The sequence below is a fragment of the Mastigoproctus giganteus genome, chromosome 13 (genome assembly GCF_048544385.1).
Source record: "Mastigoproctus giganteus isolate SK-2022 chromosome 13, ASM4854438v1, whole genome shotgun sequence".
Classification (NCBI taxonomy): Eukaryota; Metazoa; Arthropoda; class Arachnida; order Uropygi; family Thelyphonidae; genus Mastigoproctus; species Mastigoproctus giganteus.
In genome coordinates this window covers 113,922,304-113,945,032 of record NC_143587.1, presented here as the reverse complement: position 1 = coordinate 113,945,032, position 22,729 = coordinate 113,922,304, and the positions used below count along the sequence as shown (strand labels likewise).

The following is a 22,729-nucleotide window of genomic DNA, read 5'->3' as shown; positions in this document are numbered from 1 at the left end:
CTATGAAACCGCCGATTAACTTAAACAAATAATGAGACTTACTTTTAACACAAACTGATCCATTGGACAATTAAAGCATGCGGGGTAGGCTGTGTGGTAATCATTTCTACAGGGGGGGGCAACAAAAAACATTGTAAACAACCTGTAGAATAGAATTACATGTACTGTATTTGTATTGCTACAGCATGGAAAAAAATTGGTGCTACAAACTACCGCCGTTCTAATGTGAATAACTAGTTCCCACGACTCCTGTTACATTAACAGACCACATCGAAAAGTGGTCGATAATTAACTAACCTTTACGGAAAATAACGTATCTAATTCTGAATACAGCAATCTAAGCGTTACAGACTGATGTTTTTGGGTGTAAAGAATGCTGATAACAAGTAATTTAATTAATTTATTAAAGATAAAACTTACTTTTATTTTTAAATGGGAATGTTTCCAGTCCTATAGTTCCATATAAAAAACACCCAGTAAGACTTTAAAATTAGTTACTCAGTGAATCTTTATTATCAGATATAACCAAGATATCATTGCGGTGAACATGATACAAATACTGTATGTTAGACTAAGATCAAATATCCATAGTAAATACGTAAATAAATATTAAGAAATATAACAACCGTTTACTATAATCTATACAGCTAAAAGTAAAAGTAAAAGTAAAGTGCAGCCATTATCAACCCACTGCAGGGTGGAAGCCTCCTCAACAATTCATGCTGAGGGAAAGCACTGTCCTATTTCGGGTTCGCATTATACTGTTCTAGCGTTTAATAAGTTTGCATTTCTATTAAGCACTTATTAGTAAAGTCTCAAAATGAAAGTTAAGCACTGCGTAAGACATTCATACAAACTTTCTTATGTTCTTCCAAAAGCATAGCGTGTGTTCTTAACACTCCCTCAACAAATAGTATAACAAAAAATATTTTTATAAATACACCACGCTCATTTATGTAGTAAGGTATGCAATCTGTACAAAGGTAAGAGTTACTAACTACGCCTATTATCTATCCATGTTGGATTAGATAGATAATAAAATATATTTAAGGGAAAAGGCCTCATGCTACAAGATAGAATGACTAACAATATAGGTTAGTGCAAAAACATCATTTTAACGTAGCCATCTACCAACGTAGTTAAATTAATTAATTAAATTGGCATCGTTTTGGTTGTATCTCATATTGTGAATGCCTTCACAACTAGTTGTCATAGTATTGTACTACCTGGAATAAGTAACACTTCACCAGTGGAGAAGACTACGGCTCAGCGGATACCACTGGTATCCGCTGAGAATAAGTAACAGTAGTCTTCTCCACTGGTGGAAGTGTTACTTATTCCAGGTAGTACAATACCATGGCAACTCGTTGTGAAGGCATTCACAATATGATATATAACCAAAACGATGCCAATTTAATTAATTAATTTAACTACTTTGGTAGATGGCTACGTTAAAATTATGCTTTTGCACTAACCTATATATTGGATGGATAATTAATGTTGGGATATCCTCACCTATATAAAAGAAATATGCATGAAATTATTATGAATTTATACAATTTTTATGGTGTAAGGTAAGGTGTAAGGTATTAGTGTCTAACGGCTCCTGGGATTTCTCCCATCTCCACGAGTGTACGTTGTATCGGGGCCAGAGATTTGAAGTGTGTGGGGGTCATGTGCTGTATATTGTGTTGTGCCCTTTGTTCCTCCGGTCTATTAGCCGCCGAGCCCCTAGTGGGACCCGACGTTACCACACCGTGCCACGGGGAGGCTGACCGGGTGCACCACTGATGCTAGAGTACTCTGGCGGGTCCTGCCACCTACTTTCCTGGGATTTCAGTGGCTAGGACCAGATTTGAGAATGAAATGATCGCTGTTTCTTGAGCAACGGTTGTAATTTTAACAGAGCGTAGGGTTGTTCGCTGATAACTTGTTCAGGGCCAAATAGGTCGGGCAATAATTTTGATGTATTTAGATTTAGACCTGTGGGGCATATATATATATACACACACACACATATATATATATATATATATATATATATATATATACACACACATATACAAAAAAATAATAAAAAAAAAGTTGTGAAAGAGTAAAGTAAGGGAGGAAAGCAGAAGACTGCAGGGTAGGAAACAGAAGAAGGGGGCCGACAGGGAAGATGGCCCCCTGATGACAGTGTGGCATGTCCAGTGCCTCACAAGAGAGAAGAGTGGAGTGGACACAAAAAAAAAAAAAACACCTCCCCACAAAAGGGAAAAAAAAAAATCATTTTTTTGATGGTATTGAATTTATAATTTTTCGGCATAACTTTTTTGCATTAATTCATTCATGTTTTGCAATATGTCGGTGAACCCAAGGAGTTTTGCGGACATGTCCGTGGGAGGCATAGCGAGAAACAGATTCTGCACATTATGTGCACCAAGAATGAGTTTTTAGCAAAAAAGGTACAAAAAAGGTTCTGAAAGCAGAGATATAAGCGATTATGTACCTCGCAGGCAAGGTGCAGACAGATAGATAGCTAGCTTTTTAATTATATTTTTTAAATCTTCATAATTACAAACGTGGAAGAGCAAACTGGGAAGTTAAGTTAGAAATATTTTTGTCTGACGATCGCAATGTTTTATTACTGAGAGCGATAAAATAAAATGTTTTATTTGGAGGGGGGGGCTCCACCGATAAAGCTAGGAATCAAAATGTGAATCAGATATTCGCGTAAAACTGACAACAGAGTCAACAATGGCCATCCCTACCAGTACTTCTCCATCTTCTCTTGTTCCTCGTACCAAGCAGTCTCCTGCTACAGCCAAACATCCGAATGCTCTTTCGATACAACGACCTTCTGCTATCGATTCTTCCCAGACCAAAAGAATCGATGGAAGGGCCGCTCCATCTGACCAGCCTCACCCTACCGACGCGCTACCTGTCCATATGCCTCTGAAGGCTCAAATCGCAGCACTTCCTACCCATTCTTGGTCCTCCCGGCCAGCTGCTCTTCAATCTCCAGCAAATCAACCAGCCTTGCTCACCAACCAGGGGGGGGATATACTATAAACAGCCCAAAATTGTGTGGTGGTGAATCTCCCTCCAATGAGTAGGTGCGTCCGATCTCTCCCATCACCACCTCATGAACTGGCTCCTGACGATGCCACATCTCCTTGATGCCCAACGTCAAAGTTATGCCCACTTTCAGCACTGACAACAGAGTAGAGACTATAACCGCACGTGATAGTTTCATCCACGGGAGTAGCGACTCCTCGGAAATGATATCAGCCCCTGGATTGGCGCATGTTTTTGTAAATAGGCTGGTTGGTTGGTTGATTGGTGGGTTGGTTATTGGAAGTTTAATGGCGCATCAGCATCTAAGGCTATCATGCACCAGGTAAATAGGCTTGACCCTGATACAACCTCACAATACGTTTGGAACTTGGTTTTAAGCAAGACTGAAGTGCACACCAGCGTCCGTAAAATGGGTACAAAGCACTTTTCTTATGCATCTTTCGATGTAGCATGTTCATCCTCTGATTTAGATGCTATTCTTAACCCTCTTTTGTGGCCGCTTGGCTCAAGGGTCAGAGAATTTCGGGAAAATTCTCGAATCTCTGTCCCCAGAAATCGTCGCTAACAACTAAAGGGATCAGAGGACATTGAACCGACAGACTCTGCTCAATTTTTACTCAAAACGTCAGGAGCATCTGTAATAAGCTCCACTCCCTACAATTGCTCTTGTTCCTTGAGGAATTTGGGATTATTTACCTTACAGAGACCTGGATATCAACTAATAAACAGCTCGACACATTGTTAAAAAAACTCATCTTATCACGCAGCTACTAATGATCATATGGGAAGAAGAGGGAGAAAACGTTATGATTATTTACCATCGTAATTTTTCAATGTCCTGCCTGAGGACCAGTAGTTCTGATACGGAAATCACCTGATCCAAATTTGTCTAATTTATCTCCCACCCGATCATACACATGACTCCAGAGATGAACTGTAGTCATGGCTCGCGACCTACCTCACTTCTAATAACTTAACTTTTCTTACAGGGGAACTCGGAAACTAGATGAAACTTCATTACCTTATTGAAAATTTAGGGTTGGATTTCCTCGAGTCACAGCCTACAAGGGGCGACCAAGAGTTAGACCTAGTATTTCATCATACTGTAGATTTCACGCCCACAATACCAACCTTCACTTTTATTTCGAACCACAAACCACTCACGTTTTCTTTTACGTTTTCGTCGATGCACCCTTGGGATGATGAAGTCCTAACCAAAACCATTTTCTCGGTTAATTTCATAAAGCAAGATGTCATAATGAGTTTTCTCACTTCAACCAACTTGGCAGTACTTTCCGCCCTGCCGATCGAAGAAGCCACAAATGGTCTTGCTTCCCTCCTGACGGCAATAGCAATTCAAGGAGCTTCAAAAACCAGCAGAATCTCCAAATGGACAAAACCATTGTTCTCAAGAGATCTGACGCTCGCTTTTCTGGACAAGCAACGTGCCTTCAGGAATTTTTTTTTTTTTTTTTTTTTTGGGTAGTTGTTGGCGCATAGGCTTCTGTGGCCATGATGCACCTCCCAAGGTTTTTGCAGTACTTTGATCCAAGCCCGAGGCGGGAATCGAATCTGCGACCTTTGGGTTGCCAGGCGGGCACTTTACCCAACCGGCTAGCCCGGTCGGCCTTCAGGAAATGGAAGAGTACTGGATTCACAAGTGATTTCATTAGCTTTAAAAAGAAATTTTTCCTGAATAAAAACGACACGCCAAAAATAGATAAATAGCTAATAGGTTAGTATGCTCAATGTGGCCATTCGCAAAGCATTACAAAAGGTATTAAGCTGGATGAAAGCCTTTTCACTGAGTGGGCCGATAATATGTTTGGCGAGAATCACGTAAAGAAAGAATCGAATCACCATCCATTACGTGATTTGGCGCCCCTGTCTACACTTACATCACGAAGGAGAATCTATGAAAGTAATAAACGAGTTACAGAACAATGTTACTGTCGGGCCTGATGGATTTCCCTTGTTTATCATTAAAATATCCTGTGTCTTCATTGTCGATGCTCTTTTACACACCTTTAATGAAATTTTACGAACCTCGTCGGGGCCCCAGTTTTGGACACACTACTGCATCAAACCTATTCAGAAGAATTCGAGCCAAAAACTGCGAAGGATTTTCGTCCGATCTGAGTGGGCTCTTCGCTCCTTAAAGTTTTTGAAAAGGCAATGCTAACTCAACTTATTGGGCATTGTTTCCATCACAGACCTCGCCACCTTCACACACCATGGTCTCTGGAATATTTACTACCACCAATATCCTTCAAACTCTCACAGAGAGGAAGCTTTGAATTCTCGAACACAGCTCGACATAATTTTTCTTGACGTTAAATCTACATATAATAGGATTTCCATCACATCTTTACTAAACATCCTGAAGAACTACTTTAGGATCTCTGATAACCGTTCTCAATAAAATTTTGCAAGACGGCTCCTTGTAGAGCACAATGGTCTCCCGTTCCTTTACTGTCTGCAGAAGGGTTCAACAGGATGGTGGTGTTTTGTCAGCAGCACTGTTTGCAGCTGCTTTGGAACCTCTGCTGGCAAATTTACAAAACATGATCTTGTACGCCGATGATCTGAAGCTCTTTATTTATTCGAATCAGCCAGAACAAGCGCTCTCAGTCCAAAGGGCTGCAACAAAACAAATATATGAGATAAACACCTTTTTACATTACACTGGACTCGAACTAAATGCCGAAAAATCTGCCAGGATGATGTTGACAAAGAAGAAAAAAATAAACCTAATGCACGTTTCTATAAATGGACATCAAATCAAACTTGTCAACTTCAAACTTGGAGCACTTCAAAAAAGGAAGAAACAAATTGTTCGCAGCAAATTTGGTCTGCTCGACAGGTACTGATTACGGCTATAACAAGCTAATAACTACAGTAGATTTGTCCAAACTTGTGTTTTACCCGTGGCTCTCTACGCATCGGAAATCTGATTCTCCACCCCTCCAACCTACCTGCAGAAGTTCTTGGGGCTTGAGTATTAGCTGCTGCGATCCCTCAATAAGACTTCAGAACATTTCATGCATTCGCTGCATGGAATGAGCCCTTGGAAACAGATAATCACCACTCGCAATATAATTATCCTCTCCAAGCTTATTTCGGGTAGACTAGTTGCTCCCATCATCGTTATGCTAATCATTCTGCCCAAAGATAACAGAAGAACAACTAATCACCAAACACCTAAGATACGACCTGCCCTCAACCAAATCAGCTCGCTCAGTCATCCAAAGTCTTTGCAGATACCTACGCAATACTGAAATTTTAGATGTTTCAAGTCTCCTCCGCTCTCCGTACGCTTCTTTGTTTGAGGATAAACTGCACTCCTCCCCACCCTCTGTTTCGGACAGCCTTCTACAACTTGCCTGCACTCCTGCACCATGCTTCGAGGGATGCTGAATTTATTTAGAAAATTTATCTTGAACATTGTCTTAGCCTACTATAATTAATTTGATCTGTATCTTTTATATTATTCAATGTATATATTGTTAATCAGTTATATAGTTATGTTTAGTAAATGTTTGCTGTCTAGGGGTGAATGTAACTTTTCCTTTACTTGAATAAATAGATAAATAAATATCTGCATGTAATACATTTTCGCTATACCAAGGTAGATATGCAGTTCAATGTTCATTCTATCCAGAACCTCAATAGTTATATTTTTTATCTTTCCTAAACCAATTAACACGTTTGGATTTAATCTGTTTGACATAAGAGTATTCTGAGACGCATTCACGCTACTACTCCACCCCTACTCAAAAACAAACCGTTGGTCTAAGAAACTCACTGTTTTCGTAAACAATCGGTACCAGAGTTATGTGGGTGAGAGGTATATGGAATGAAAGAAAACAGGGCAGCTAAAGAATGACCTTCAAAGGCCTAGAGAACTCTCCATTATAGATGGTAACAAAATTTTAGACATCAGGTAAAGCGCTTCCCCTCTCATAATAAAGATTATATACTGTATTGTCAAACCTTATATGCACTTTTAGTTGAATTTGTTTACCCATACTGTGATAGAGCTACAGGGAATATAATTTATGCAACAACTCTCCTGGAATGAAAATCATTATAAGAGAACTTCCAAAATCATTGGAAGTTCTCATATTTCACTATAGTTCGATGTTATAGACAATAAAAAATTAAAAGAGCTACGGCTAAGATTTAGTATCATTCTTCTGACATTTTCTTCTCAAATATAGTATGACGTAGCCGAGTGGTCAATGCAGAAGTAAACACGCGTTTCAGTTGACCATGGCTCGAGCCAAGATGATCGCTAAATATGTAATGTCCTTGTATTCTTTCCACCTTGTTCCTCTGATCCTATGTGGCCATTCCAGGTGTAATTTATTATTTCATTGACATTTCTAGGATACGCCGTACTTTGAAGCTAGGTATCCTTCCTGACGCCAATCGCAAATAATCAATGGAAATAATTATATCACCCTATATGTGCAGATACAAGAAAATTACAGGAATACAAGCATACTGTTGTTAAATCTTTCTTTCTTTCTTAGTTTTTTTTCGGGGGGGGGGGGAATCCTCCCTGGATGGCTTCACTCCTTTCCAAGGTCTGCATTAATCATCTTTCTCTCTCTGCAAATGGCCTAGTCCAAATTAAATGTTCGCCAATGGATCTACTGATCAATTGCAGCCACCCGCTCTCCTGTACTAAAAATTATTATAAAATCGATGCTACAATGTATCCTCACTAAGCTTGTTTACTGGACACCACTATTGAAATAGAAGATAACTAATCCAAAGTACCAAAGTACCATTTATCGGAGCAGAATTTCCAACAGAATTTATTATATTCGACTCTCTCTCTCTCTCTCTCTCGTACAACAAATTTGTCAGATAAATTATCTTAGCATAACTGTTTGACAAGTAAGTTTACAAATCTATTGGATTCATTAATAGATAAAGTTTTACACGATTACAGATGTCATAATGGTTTAAATACCTGAATCGATTGTTAATACGTATTACTGTTCAAACGATTGTTCTAACATTACCGGTTTGTGAATCTCTGATCTGAAATATTTTCAGGAAGTTCTAAGTAAATCAAATTGAAGCCGTTCAAAGGAAATTCATAAGACACATTACTTCTGGACACTTCCTGCTTTATCATTCACGCTATTAGGTTTGTTATTTTTCTAAAATTATCTTTACTTTGAACTAGTTGCCTTCGATGTACCATCAAAGACTAGAAATCAGAACTGCTCTCGCAGGTAGCATACTGGTTATAATCGTTGCCCTTCCAGAAGGTGTAAAAAAGGCCAAATTCAAATTCCGCCAAGACGTGAAGAACAATGTTCGTGTGCCGTTTTCACACCGTGGCCAAATCAGTCGATCTAAGGGAAGGTTGCATAATTTTCTACAGCAAAACTGTTTGCAGTACGCTGACGCTTCATTTCTTTAGCTGCCTCGGCGCAAACCAAGAAAAACAAACAAATCAGAATTCATTCTTCGTCAGACCTTACAGTGAAACAAAAAGTTTTGCCCAGTCAATAGATATTTTTTCTACAGGCAAATATAACATTAACTTTTTCACCAAACCACAAGTCCACGGCATCAATAGAATTGATGCCATGGACTTCCATTTCCGCAATGGACATATCGCTAGACTAGGATACGTATTCCATACTCTTTCTACTTATTGTGCCACGTGTTTGTTTACCATTAAAAATCTAATTAAAATATAACTATGATATTTATTGTTAATTACCTCCAATCACTGTTTATTATCGATTATAATCACTTATTGTGATATTTTTTATCATATTATCATTTATAATTGATCACTGTTTTCACAAACATACCTGTAACATTTTCCAGTTCTGTTCGAAGATGTCATTTAAATTCATGAAAACGTTCTTGGGAGATCATTAATTTTTATTGACACTTAATGGTATGCACTTCGAACACCTTATAAGCGTCACTATCCAGACCAAAAATATAATAAATGTGAAATGATGCAGATTTATTAATATCATAGTGGATTCATGCAACAGAAAAACAATTTGCCATTATCAAAAAAAAGATTTGTATCAATGCAGCATGATGTGTTAGCATTTTCAATGTTTGTTCATTGGAGTTAACTCGAATCCGACTTCTTTCGGCTGTCTTGGTTTTTTCATTAATTGTCCAGGATAATAAATTTAACGGTTATTATCAAAGCTGAATTGCCTCGTTTCGCAGATGCAGCACATCGCCTGTAAACAAAGCTGCATGGAACGCTGATCTTGCAGAAGAAACAAATAAATAAAATAATCACTACCGCCTTTGCGGATTAACGACTGAATACAAAACTCTTCACGGCTTACATTTAAAGGCTAGGATTACATTTAAAATAAACACTTTACTGTTCAGTATTTGTGCTGAGGCAACTAAGAGTGTATACTGTGTATGTAAGTTGCCTATAATCGGATTTGCCTGTTTCCTCGATGAGAAGAAAAAAAAAACAGTTTCTGGGATTAAAAAAAAAAAAAAAAAAAAAAAAAACACTTCGACCGAGACCGACTAATTCGACCACAGTCTGAAAAAAAATCTCCCAAAAAATTTCTCCCGTTTTCAACGAGATAGGATCCTGGTTCCTTCCATAAAGCGGAAAAATCACCAATCATACTCACTTGTTCTGGCTGTGAAAGAGAGTATATAAACATGCGATAAGATTACATGGCAAATGTAATCTTATATAAACTTGTCATAGAAGTAATTAATGTGATAAAAGTAACGTAATGTAATATAATGTATACATGTAATATTATATAAACTTGTGATAACATTACATGGGAATATAGTAAATTAATTCAAATGGAAAGATGTTAAAAACTCCGGTATCATACATTCCTAAATGTATGACACATAGGGATATTTGAAAATCTAGTTCTTATTTTACTTATTCCTCTCCCTTTTCCCATCGTATTATTAATAATTAGTGAATACAGCGATATTTACATTTTCTAATTAATCAGAGGCAATTTAATTTAATTTTCTGAACTAATTAATCAGAATATTTGATAGGATTTTAAAGATGTTTTCCAAGCAACTTTAAAACTTCTTTAGGCTTCCAAAAACCTTTAAATAAAGCAAGTTCTTATTATTTATTATTTTTAATTCTCTCACGTGAAAATCAGAATCAACAACCAAACATTTTAGGGTATTACAGATTAGCACAGAAGTTCAAAGATAAATTCATTTGCCAATAAGCTATTTTAAAAAATGTTTGAAGGTGAAGAAGGCCTCTTGTTCCGGATTCCACACTAACAAAGTAATTATAATTAAAATCTGTTCTCATCTTATTTTATTTTATTTTGCCTGTATTATTCCATTTTTAGTTTTCAATAAACCTTCGTTACTGTTTTCCGGACGGACAGTTATATTTTCTGTGTTAAAAAAATGTTTATTTCGGAACATTTTATTTTTATTTTCTTTATAATTCATGAAAGCCAGAAAGCGAACGGGAAATAGGTTTTATAAGAAATGTGCACTGGAAACGTGTCATTTGAAACTACTCATTATAATGTATCAGAGCACATAAGTCAGATCGATAAATAATCACTTCCTCAAAAGGTTATAAAATATGCCTAATACATATTGTTACGTATAACATATTAGGCATATAATAAGATATATATATTAAATATATCACGTCTAATAAATAATAGAGTAAGATAATTTATTTTCCCTTAAATCAGCACACTGTTTATATAAAAACGAAGAGTTTAAATTTTTCAACGATAAGCAATTGAAGTTTTTATGAGAATATAATAATAAAGAAGGGTTTGCAAACCTCGAAAATCTCTGGTTAACGGTCCATCATGAGTTATTAATGAGTTATTATTTGTCTGATCCTTATGAATTCGGTTCAATCTGATTGAACGGAGATAAAAAATACTAAACAAACCAACGTCGGTTAACAGCACAAACAACTTTCCGCGACCAATCATTTACTCTAAGAGATACCGGTAGTAATGGGGCGTGAAGAAATGCATCTGTCTTTCAGTAAGTGCTCGGTCAGTCAGCTAAACATTTTACACTTGGATTTTTTAATCCATTTGTTCTGGGGTTTCCAAAAGAAAAAAAAATCTGAGTAAAAAGCCAACGAAACATACAATAATGAGCAGTTCGTTCATTCTTAGACCTCACTGAATGTCCCATACGATAAAGAAATTTATCGTATGGGACATTCAGTAAGAACACCAAAAACTGACATGTTCAGTTCTCCTGAACACCTTCTAAGTCTCACTGTGTGTGTGTGTGTGTGTGTGTGTGTGTGTGTGTGTGTGTGTGTGTGTGTGTGTGTGTGTGTGTGTGTAAAACAACCAACTGATGTGAGGTTTTAACCACAATAAAGTCTTTAGAAATTGTGCAGGTCGGAGATAGGTGCAAGCGAATGGAAAGAGAACAGCTACTGTACTATCGCGAACAATATGAGCAGTGCTACGAGACAAAAAAATTTAGAATTTAACTTATTTAACCAGATATGAGAAGAATTAAGCATCACAAACAACAGTTATGTAATCTTAACGCGCTTACAGATTCGTCAATCTTTTTAGAGTATTAATAATAGGAGCAGTGGCGTAGCTAAGTTTTTTGGGCCATTAGGCAAGAATTCATTTTGGGGCCCTTATTTTTATTAAAATAAATTTTAATTACGTATAATATTAAAAAAAAATGTTGAATCATTTTAATAACATAAATGTGTATTTTATTTACGATTTCTTTATAATTTGACATACATCAAAAACATGAAAATTAATATTACAATATGATACTACTTATTGAATACAATTTGACAAACATAAAAAATTATACTATAACTAATAAATTTACGAAAAAAGTTAAAATGTTATTTTTAGAGCTTTTACATTTGCGAAATCATTAATAAAATCCATTTTACTAGCATATTTATGCTCAATAGCCAACATTGAAAGATTGCACAGTCTACTTTGACCAATAGCATTTCTTTTATAATTTTTTATTATTCGTAATTTACTAAATGATCTTCTTTCAGCAGAGACAGCTGGCAGGGTAAAAAATAACAAATAAAGTAAAAATAAATTTCTGAAAATTCAAATTAAAAAAAGTGTCTGATAGACGTGTCTGCTGATAAATCTTGTTTAATAACTGTGATTAAATTACAATATTGAATCGGCAGTTTGGGAGAGAGTCTTCTTCTTTATCTTCGCCTTCTTCCCACAATTATATGGGGTCTGCATTTCCGTCCTTAATTCTTTTCCTCCATTCCTCCCTATCCTGGGCTTCCTCTCTCTCTCCTCCATCCTCTCTCTTTTAAATCCTCTGCCACCTTGTCCTTCCATCTCAGCTTAGGTCTTCCCCCTCTTCCTCTTCCCTATCACCTCCAACTTTTCACACCTCTTCTCCACATATTCCTCACTTCTTCATTCCACATGTCCAAGCCACCTCAACCTAGATTCCTGCATTTTTTTGCTCAGAGGCCCACCTTAACCGTACCTCTGATGTAGACATTTCTTATCCTGTCCTTCCTCGTCACACAACACATTCTTCTTAGCATCCTCATCTCCGCCACTTCCATCTTCTTCTCCTGGGCCATTGTAATCGCCCATGTCTCAGCACCGAACATCAATGCGGGTCTAACCACAGTTTTATACACTCTTCCCTTCATTCTACAATTTACTTTCTTATCACGCAAACATCAAAATTTTGATGTTTGTGTGATAAGAAAGTAAATTGTAGAATGAAGGGAAGAGTGTACCCCACTCATCTTTCTCCAGTTCAACCATCCACATTGCACTCTATGCTGTATTTCTGCACTCAATCCTCCATCCCTCTCAACGTTCGATCCCAGATACTTAAATTTCGAAACTGATGGTAGCTTTTCCTCCTGCAGTTTTATAGAACTCTCATCTTCTCCGTTCAATACCATATACTGTATTCTGTCTTTTTTCTACTTATCCTCATTCCAACGCTTTCCTCCAATTTCTTCTCTACCTTTCCTTGGGATGGTTCGCACAGTACGATATCATCCGCAAACAGCATACTCCATGGTGCTCTACTCTTCACTTTTCTCACCAACACATCCATTACCAAATCAAACAGATATGGGTTAAGAGCTGTTCCTGGTGCAGTCCAACTTCTACAGAGAACCCCTCAGTCATTCTTAACACTACTCTTAATCTGAGTCACCGCTCCCTCGTACATTTCTTTCACAAGCCTTACGTACTTTTCTGATGCACCCTTCTCCCTCATGCAACTCCATACCTCTTGTCTGGACACTCTATGCTTTTTCCAGGTCTATGAACACCATGTGCAACTCTACTTGCATCTCCCTGTATCTTTCCATCACCTTCCTTAAAGCAAAGACCGCATCTATTGTTCCTCTTCCCGGCATGAAACCAAACTGTTTCTCTCCTATTTCCGTCTCCTGCCTTATCCTTCCTTCCACAATTCTTTCCCATATCTTCATCGAATGAGACATTAATTTTATTCCCCTGTAGTTCCCACATTCCTGCACATCACCCCTTTCCTTTATAGATTGGCACAAGTATACTTTCCTTCCACTCATCAGGTATCCTCTCCTGCTGCCACAGTTTTTCCATAAAGTCCCATAGGATATCGATCCCTTCTTCTCCCAGACTTCCCCATACCTCTACTGGTATCTGATCAACACCTACTGCTTTCCCTCCCCTCTTCATTTTTCTGAGTACGCTTTCCACTTCTTTCCTGCTTATGCCTTCCACTACTCTTTCATTCGTCTCTCCATCCTCGCATAATGCTCTTGGGGTTTTCCTCATTTAATAACTTCTTAAAATTGTATTTCCACCTTTCCTTAACCTTCTCCTAGTCCTGTATAACCACTCCCCTCTCATCTTTTATCTGTTTTATTGATGAGAAGTCTTTTGATGCCTTGTCTCTCGCTTTGGCTATTCTCATCAATTGCCTATCTACATCTTTCCTTTCCAGTTCCCCATAGGCCTCGTCCACTGCCCTCGCCTTTGCTATTGCCACAGCCCTTTTTGCCTCCTTATTTGCTAATTTATATGCTCCTTTATCTTCCTGGCTACTGTTAAATCCCATATTTTCTTCATCTCCTTCTTTTGTTTTATCACCGATTGCACTTCCTCATTCCACCACCAAGCCTCCAGAAACATCAGGAAAGGGAGAAAGATCAGGAAAGTTGGGAGAAACATCAGGAAAGGGGGTGCCGGAGGGAAACCCTCCGGCACCCCCTTTCCTGATGTTTCTCCCAACAACTCTTCTCCAGATGAATACTTTTTTATGAAATTTTCACACTCACTTAATATATCAGCATTTTGCATATTCTTTTTTTCGGTTCTAGTATTGCAAAATAATTTTATACTTCATACTTCTGAAACGACTTTTAAGTTGTATTATAATTTTTTCTAAAACAGTAAAAAAAACTCATATAAAAAAAATTAATCGCTATTATCAAACAAAAAGTCTGAAGCTAATTCATCGTACTGTCTTTTAGTTCTACGTTGTCTTGTCTTCAAATTTGGGATCTTCCCCGAATTTGCTCAGATTCGTAGTTAATTTGTTTGTATGAATTTCGAATGTTTTGTAAATTTTTACTACAATTCAATATAGAAGTACATTCATTGAGGTCTATATCCTGCTTCTGTAGAGTTTTTGAAGCATAATTAATTTCCCACATCACGTTATTAAAAAATATACAAATGAAAATAAAATCAGATGTCATCATTTGCTTCATTATTCTACGCGTTTCGTCTAGATCAGCTTTTTTTAGTTGATTTAAGATTTATTTCTGTCAAAGCTTTTATTATAATATCCTCAAAACGAACCCTTACACCTGTCACAGACTGTAATCTAGCAGACCAGCGAGTAGGGTCGAGTTTTTTTTTAATGTAACTTCAGATTTCCCAGTTAATTTAAAAAGAAGATCCCATCTTTTTGTACTACACTGGTGTGCAAAATTTAAGGACCAGTCAGGTTTAAGCCTGTAGCTTCTCATAGGAGTGGCCTGGATATGGGAAAAGCATAACAAAGGAACCTCGTGAGGAAACATGATCAAGGAAACAACACCAATACAACAACGGAAACAAAACATTACACAGGAACTTTATTCAAAAATGGCAACATAGCACTGGCTGCCATGATACAGATACATCACTGCCAAAGATAGAATAAAGGGAAGAGGTGGTCCTCAGTAGGAAATATGGCCACCCCCTAATGTCGATGCAGACTTTGCACCACCTCTCCATACTTAGAACAATGTCGTTGATGAGTTCTTGCGGTAACATCATCCATTCCTCTGTCAGCGCCGTCTTCAGCTGGAGAATATTTTCTGGTGGGTGTGGACGTGCCCCTAGGCGTCTCCCCAGAACGTCCCATATGTGTTCGATGGGATTTAGATCGGCAGGAACGGGCAGGCCAATCCATACGAACAATGTCTTTACTTTCCAAAAGCATATCAACAGCTGCAGTGAGATAGGGTGTGGCGTTATCATCCATAAACACGAACTCGGGGCCAACGGCACTCGGAACAGACGCACATGGGGAAGGATTAGCTCAGTACAGTAGCGTGCACCGCCTACAGTACCGCCTTCCAGTATCTGGAGTTGTGTACGTCCATCCAAGATAACGCCTTCCCAGACGAGAACACCTCGACCGCCATATCGATCCCTCTCGCCAGATTAGCTGACGTCCAGAATCGCTGCTGAGACTTAATCTACTCTCATCAGTAAAGGGCACCTTAAGTACAGATTTTGTGGTTGTAACCTTTAGAAATAGTGTTGGTCCTTAAGTTTTGCACACCAGTGTATTTCCAAAAAAAATTATACAAAATTTTAAGAATGTCGAAGAATGATGAAACGTTATTACAACAATTTACGCTATCATTAATAACTAAATTTAAATTGTGACTTGCACAATGAATGTACTCTGCATTTGATTGGATTCTTTTAATGCGTGACTGCACACCATTATAAACGCCACTCGTGGCATTAGCCCCATCATATCCCTGACCATAACATTTTTCAGTGGGAATATTTAGTTTGTGTAATATTTTCATTATATTATCCGTCACCATTTCTGCCCAATGATCGTTCATGTCATAGAATCCTAAAAATGTTTCACAAATTTCAAAATCTTTTAATTTTTCATTTTCGTCGCGAATTATATGAACATGTCGTACAATAACACTTAATTGATCTTTTTTTTGTGAGATCTTGAGTAGTATCCAAAATTAGTGAACAGAATGGTGCTGAATTAATTTTGAGTGTAACACTTTTCTTTTGTTAATTTGGTTTCTTTTATTAATTTGGTACCTAAACATTCTATTAACTCATTTTGGATAGTCGGGCTTAAATAAGTTACTGAACCAGATGGCTTATTAATAATTTGTTTCATTGGGTCATCATAGTAGGAAAGTAAACGGACTTGCGATAAAAAATTGCCGTTGTAATCTTCCGAAAATCATTCCCGATGACCGCGAAATGCTAAACAATTTTAAGCCACCAATAAGCCTTATCCAAAATAACCGTTCTAGTACCATTTTCCCAAATGGGGATCTGTACCTTAGTTGTTCCTCAAGATCTTTATCAATCGTTGCGTTCTTTGTCACATTTCATGTATAGCACATGCCTCGATATGACGTTGAGAAACACTGAGTTTTTATCCGAAAAGATAAATTTTCCCCATCTTGTAGTCACAAACGAGGAACTGGACCATACGTTGAAGTGGAATAGTAGTACATGTCACTAAAACACCTCAGAGACCCAAAGGACCCAAATTGGTCCTTTGGGTCTCTGAGGTGAAAAACTCAATGTTTCTTTTTGTTTCATCGGAAATGTTGATGTTCACGTATTCTCTAAGATCACTTGAGGGAATAAACGGTGTAGTGCGTTCAACACTAATTTCCGATGAAGGCATATCTATTATTGTTGAATTGTTTTCGTTTGATGACCCTGCTTGATTTAAATGATCCGCAGATATATTTACACCAACAGCATTCTTTTCAAGATTTTCCGATTCAATACTGGTCTTTTCTTTACCTTCTTCTGGACATAATTCATTACTGTGTTTTGTAAAGAAATGATCTAATTTAGGTAATTTATTGACTGCTTGTTCTTTTACTTTCTCCATTGTTCTTTTTTGGGCTCCACTTTTTTTTTTTTCTTTTCATCCATTTTTAACTAAAATTTTTATTAATTTAATTGTAAACTTTATATTTTAAATACAAATAGCAATAATAAACAAATACATTTTTGTATGTCAATTGCTGTTTTGATAATGACTTGAACAAACCTCAATTGAAATTAATCAACTAACAACTTCGACCACCGTATATGGCTAAATGTTCGTATACGGTGGGCCTATCCCCCCCCCTGTCCTATAAAGTTGGGGAATCCCGAACACCATACGATATGACGCATACACATACGGTAACCGAAAGGGTATCTGATCACATTTTTGTATGTCATTGCTGTTTTGATAATGACTTGAACAAACCTGAATTGAAATTAATCAACTAACAACTTTCGACCACCGTATATGGCTAAATGTTCGTATACGGTGGGCTTATCCCCCCTGTCCTGTCAAGTTGGGGAATCCCGAACACCATACGATATGACGCATACACATACAGTAACCGAAAGTGTATCTGATCACTATAGTACAAAGTTGCATTTGTAAAAGCAAAATAAAGACTGCTGCCGCCTGGGTTTGTTATGTTTTGGCGAAAAGATATAAGAATTCCTTCCTTATTCTAGGTGTATAGCAACATTGTTGAGGAGCTCAGTGAGAAAAATATTTTCATTACATGTTGCGTCTGTCTATAGGCCCTAGCGTAGTAGGGGTGGCCCCTACTTGCATCTATTTATGGACCCTGGTGAATTTATACAATACATAAGTTTCTAGAAATTTTTTTAAGAAATTCGTTACTAAGGGAATCCTAGCTGTCAACCAACCGCTTTCAAATATGCATTCAAAATTTGCAAGCCAAAACGTTAAATCTTAAGTTTTATGCAAAGGGAATTATGTTGGAATACTTAAATATGTCTGAATTCAGTTAAACATGCTATATCTGTTTTGTCTGTAAGAGTGATTACTATCTCCAAATTCTCAATAAAAAAAAAAAATGTTCAGTCTGCTTTGGAATACACATGAAAACATAATTTATTATATTTTTTCACTACAGTGTCGGACAATAAATTTTTTTTTTTTTAAATAATAAGAAAGCAGCTTCTGAAAAGTTGTAATAAATACTTCGCTATTTCTAGCGAAGGGCTATATAGCAAATTCAAAAAAACTATCTGACGTTTAAGGTTTACGTTCTTAATTTGGAACCACTGACAAGAGGGTAGCCAATGAGCTCGTCGCCTCCCATAACTATCTAGCAAATTACTTTTTGTAGTTCACATTGCAAAGTTAACTCACTCTCAGACACCAGATGAAAGTGCTGACTGCACATTTGTGGACTAGTACAGTACGGGCTCAGATAAAAATTTTAGGAATTCCGTATCTGCATGCCACTAAAAAGTTGCATCCTTCCTTACATCTTTCAGGAAAGGACAGGTACTCACATAAGCCATAGTTCCAAGTTAAATCTTTCAGGATTTTATTTTACTTCCTGCAGGGTGATTATATGGGAGAATAATAACCACACCAATTGAAGTAAGCTGATTAGTTTAGTATACTGACATGGTATTTCTAAATATGAAAACAACTTAGATATGTTTTAAATTAATTGTATATTTATTTTAAAAAATAGCTGCGAGAACACACACCTACGCACCGAATTCACATTCAGAAATGCCTTAGACATACATTTCACAGATTAAAAGCCGTTTGCTAGCTGATCTGACATCATGTTTGAATAAGACGAATATTTGATTCACTAGATCATAAAATGCAATAGTAATATGAAAGGGTACACACAACTGCATTTTGCGCCCTCTTATGAACTATATCTTGTGCTGGGGAAACTCTACACACTATTATTTTACGCAATATTCCCGTTCAATTCTTCGATATGTAGGACCCGCCTAATAATATGGCAAAAATAATATTATTTAACTGTCAAGTACCATCGAAACTGTACAGTTGCCAAGTAGGAAACCTTAGAACGTACTCAAAGTTTATGGTTTCTTACTAGGGTACGGCTTCCTGATCTTCTTTGTAGCAAAATATATATGGCGATTAACTCTAAAAGTGCGTTTTAAATGCAACGTCAAAATTATCAATAACATATGAAGGGCAAACCAGTTCATCGCTTCTTTTGTTATTCGCGTTTCTTATTTCCTGCAACTCCTCTCATTGGAGAGGTGCAAGCAATATTACTCCACTCCGAATTGGAAAGTATAAAGTGTGTTTGGGGTCTAACGGTACCAGGGCTTACCCCCCCCCATCTCCGTGTAGTATACATTGTCATATGTTACAGTACACTGTAAAGACCAAAGACCGGAGCCCCGTGGAGGCAAGTAAGGTACACCAGTATTTTTATATAGTACTCTGGCATGTCCTGCCACCTAATGTACTGAGATTTCAGTGGCTAAAACCTAAAAAAAAAAAAAAACGGGGGAGCTTGGTCAAGTCAAAAGAGTTTTAAGTTTTAGTGTAGAATTAAGAATTTTGAGTGTAGGGCTAGGATAATTCTTACATGGGTTGAACGCTAGTTGGAAAGCTAGAGGGGGAGAGGAGACTGAAGGCGTGGGGAGTGAGGGATAGCAGTACAGGGTCGATAGAGTAGATGACCCCAAAATCAGTGAGCCTCAACAGGCGAAGAACGGGGGTGGCAGGGGGAGGTGACAGACCGTCTCCTCCCTCCCTGCCAAGGGGAGGGGGGGGGGGTTAAAAGTGAGCAGGATTATAGTGTCTTGCTCAGATCGCCAGTATGGCGTTTGGCAGCAAGCTGCAAATTGAAAAATCCAGTGGCCGCAGTCCAGGCGCAGAAAACCAGGTCCAGACACGAGGTCAGCAAGAAACACAGCAAGACGCTGAGGAGCTGCAGATTTCAGTCACGGCAGTGAGTATTGTCCAACTGGTCAGGTCCAAAATTTCCATACGTGGGGCAGGGTCCTGTCCAGGGTATGCTCACTTAATCTAATGGGTGGTGTCAAGATCAGTGGTGCAGTATTAAATGGGGCATTGGTCCCATCCGGGTTCAATTTAATGGCTTCAAGCTTGATGATACAGACACTCAAAAAGTGTAGGTACCGTCTTAGGAAGGAGTCGAGTTCCAACGATGTCATCAGACGCCATTACTAGGTTCCAAAGGAATTTTCAGATTTACAGTTTAGTAGTTGCACGGGCTTCGGAGTTTGGCGAAGTTATTCAGCTTGAATTTTGTTAAGCATATTCTAGGATTACGTGAGTCTCCTGTACATGTTGATGGGATTGCCACTCGTAGCGCTACTACGAAAACCCGTGTTCACCCGTGTTCACTCGTTGAGGAAGAGTTCTTCGCCTGGTGAAGAGTTCCTGGGCGAAAGTGGAGAAGGCACGGTAATGCTCTACATTCTCTAATAGGCGTTTTTCTTGCCCTTGTAGGGCAAGGAGATAATGGAGATAATAATAATAATATAATATTATCTCTAATAGGAGATAATGGATCTGGGTAATTAAGATGCGTCTAAGGTCCTCATAGTGTGGGCCTCGTACATCAATTGGACTTATCAAATTGGAAAATGATACAACCTCTAAAAGCTCATTCATTGTGTTAAATAAGTAGGAAATCTGATGCCTGAAGATAAATGAAGAAATTATCAAGCGCTGAATGGGTTGAAAGATAAGGAAATTTATTACCTTAATAACAAAGAAATATAAGTGATTTTCTACTTAAGCGGGGCATAAATCAATATCAGAAAGGACGTATCAGTATCATCTTTATTACGATGTCCACATCAATCGACTTCAGAACATAGATTACTTTTAATTTGTCACATGACTTCTACACATGCGTAAGAACAGCACAATACACTGATATTTTCATGACCTTAAAAAAGGAACGCATATTGTCAACGACATATTAAAATACTATTTAACGATATGAATAAGGGAAGCAAAATATGAATTTTTATATATTTGTGCAAAATACTGTTTCCTATTGTTTTTCTATGCTGTCTAAAAATATATAATTTTTATTTCGGAGATTAATAATATCAGGATCACCACTAAACCGAAAATAATTTATAAACGACATTTTTTTAAAATAAAGAACGAGGAAAGGCGGAAGAAAAGCAGACAACTGGCCACTTCTCTATAAAACTGCCTGCACATTCAGTTCTTAATGAATCTCAAATAAAGTAAAAAAAAGACAAAATTATTTCTGATTTCTGCATTTCAGTCAGCTTGTATCTCCAAATGGAAAGTCGACGTTTTGAATGTTCGTAGAAAATGCACCTATGAAAATAAGTTACAAGCGTAGCGATCTTTCTCTCTTTCTTTCCGTTCCATTCCCAGAGAAGCAGAATGGAACATATACAAAAGGATATTACACTTTAGTGGGCTCAATATACCTCTTATTTTCTTACCATATAATTTTTATATCGTCGTATCAGTTCACCACAATCTGTCAAGACTTTCACTAACAATTAAGGTACCATTCACTACTGTATTATTTATAGCAAGGACTATTTACCATTCACCAAAGAACTTATATCGTGCAATGAATAACTGTTCAATATTTCTGTTCTCTTTGTTACTAAAGAACATCAAAATATAATCAAGATATTTCTAGAATCGAAATTATGTGTAGATTCAGATTATGTAAAATGCAATCGAACGAACGCAATTAAGCACACCTTCGCTTTCATTAATCGAAGGTTTTTAATTTGGTGAGGATATTAACAAAAGCGATACTAAATCGCAGAGCGATCAAAAGCGTCTATCAAAATATAGGCCTGTTGTTACAATTAAGGCAGGAAAAAACCGCTAAAGTTGCTTAATCAATGTATATTTTTCAGATTTTAAAGTACATCACTAATTTCAAAATGCCAAAAAACGATGTGCAATAGAAATGTGCCAACGAAAATTTGCCGAGAGCTATTGTTTAATTACCAGAATTTGGAATAACTTATCGCATGAATTATAACAGAAACGCTTCAGGTGTCTCCCTGCCTCCCTAGATGATGGCACTAAGCGATTATATGAATGGTATCAAAATTGCTGTGTCTAACAGACCATAAGAGAAAACTACTTACCATATAAAGTCCTTACAGTGACTACAGAAGGTCGGCTGTTTAAAGAACCTAGGAATGAACAGGTGATCTTTAACTTGACACACGTTTTTCTTTTTCAAAGCGCCTTTTCGAGGGCGAAATTTCACCGCGAAGTTAGTCTGCTGCTCTCCGGCAGCATGGTCTTCCTGTTCGTCAGCCATGTTCTAGCGATACCGGCAACCTAACAGCGTTCAGCTGTTTTATCCGACGTTTCTTTGCGCAAGCGTACCACGCTTGAAGCAGCGCCAAGGTTACGGAAGCTGAATGAGGACCACTAGTAAGGAATGTTTAACATCCAGCTCATTCTGGGATCTCAGTAAATAACAGGTGTATCGAAAGCTCAAAATCCCTTACAAGCCCCTTCATACAATAAGAAAACTGTACGCATTAATACCAGCTTGCCATAATAAGGCCCAGCAAGAAATAATTTTAACATTTTCACGGAAACGACTACTGCTCTTGCT

General features: G+C 37.5%; 1 protein-coding gene across 2 annotated transcripts in view; it reads right to left on the bottom strand.

The window, feature by feature from the left end:
• The window catches only part of LOC150076375 (protein kinase C, brain isozyme-like), an 847,829-nt gene extending 825,411 nt beyond the window's left edge, over nucleotides 1-22,418 (bottom strand). For both annotated transcript variants that reach the window (XM_090387781.1, XM_090387780.1), the window contains exon 1: nucleotides 22,248-22,418. The gene's annotated coding sequence lies outside the window, so the exon portion shown is untranslated. The remainder of the gene's footprint in view (nucleotides 1-22,247) is intronic.
• Nucleotides 22,419-22,729: the final 311 nt, after the last annotated feature.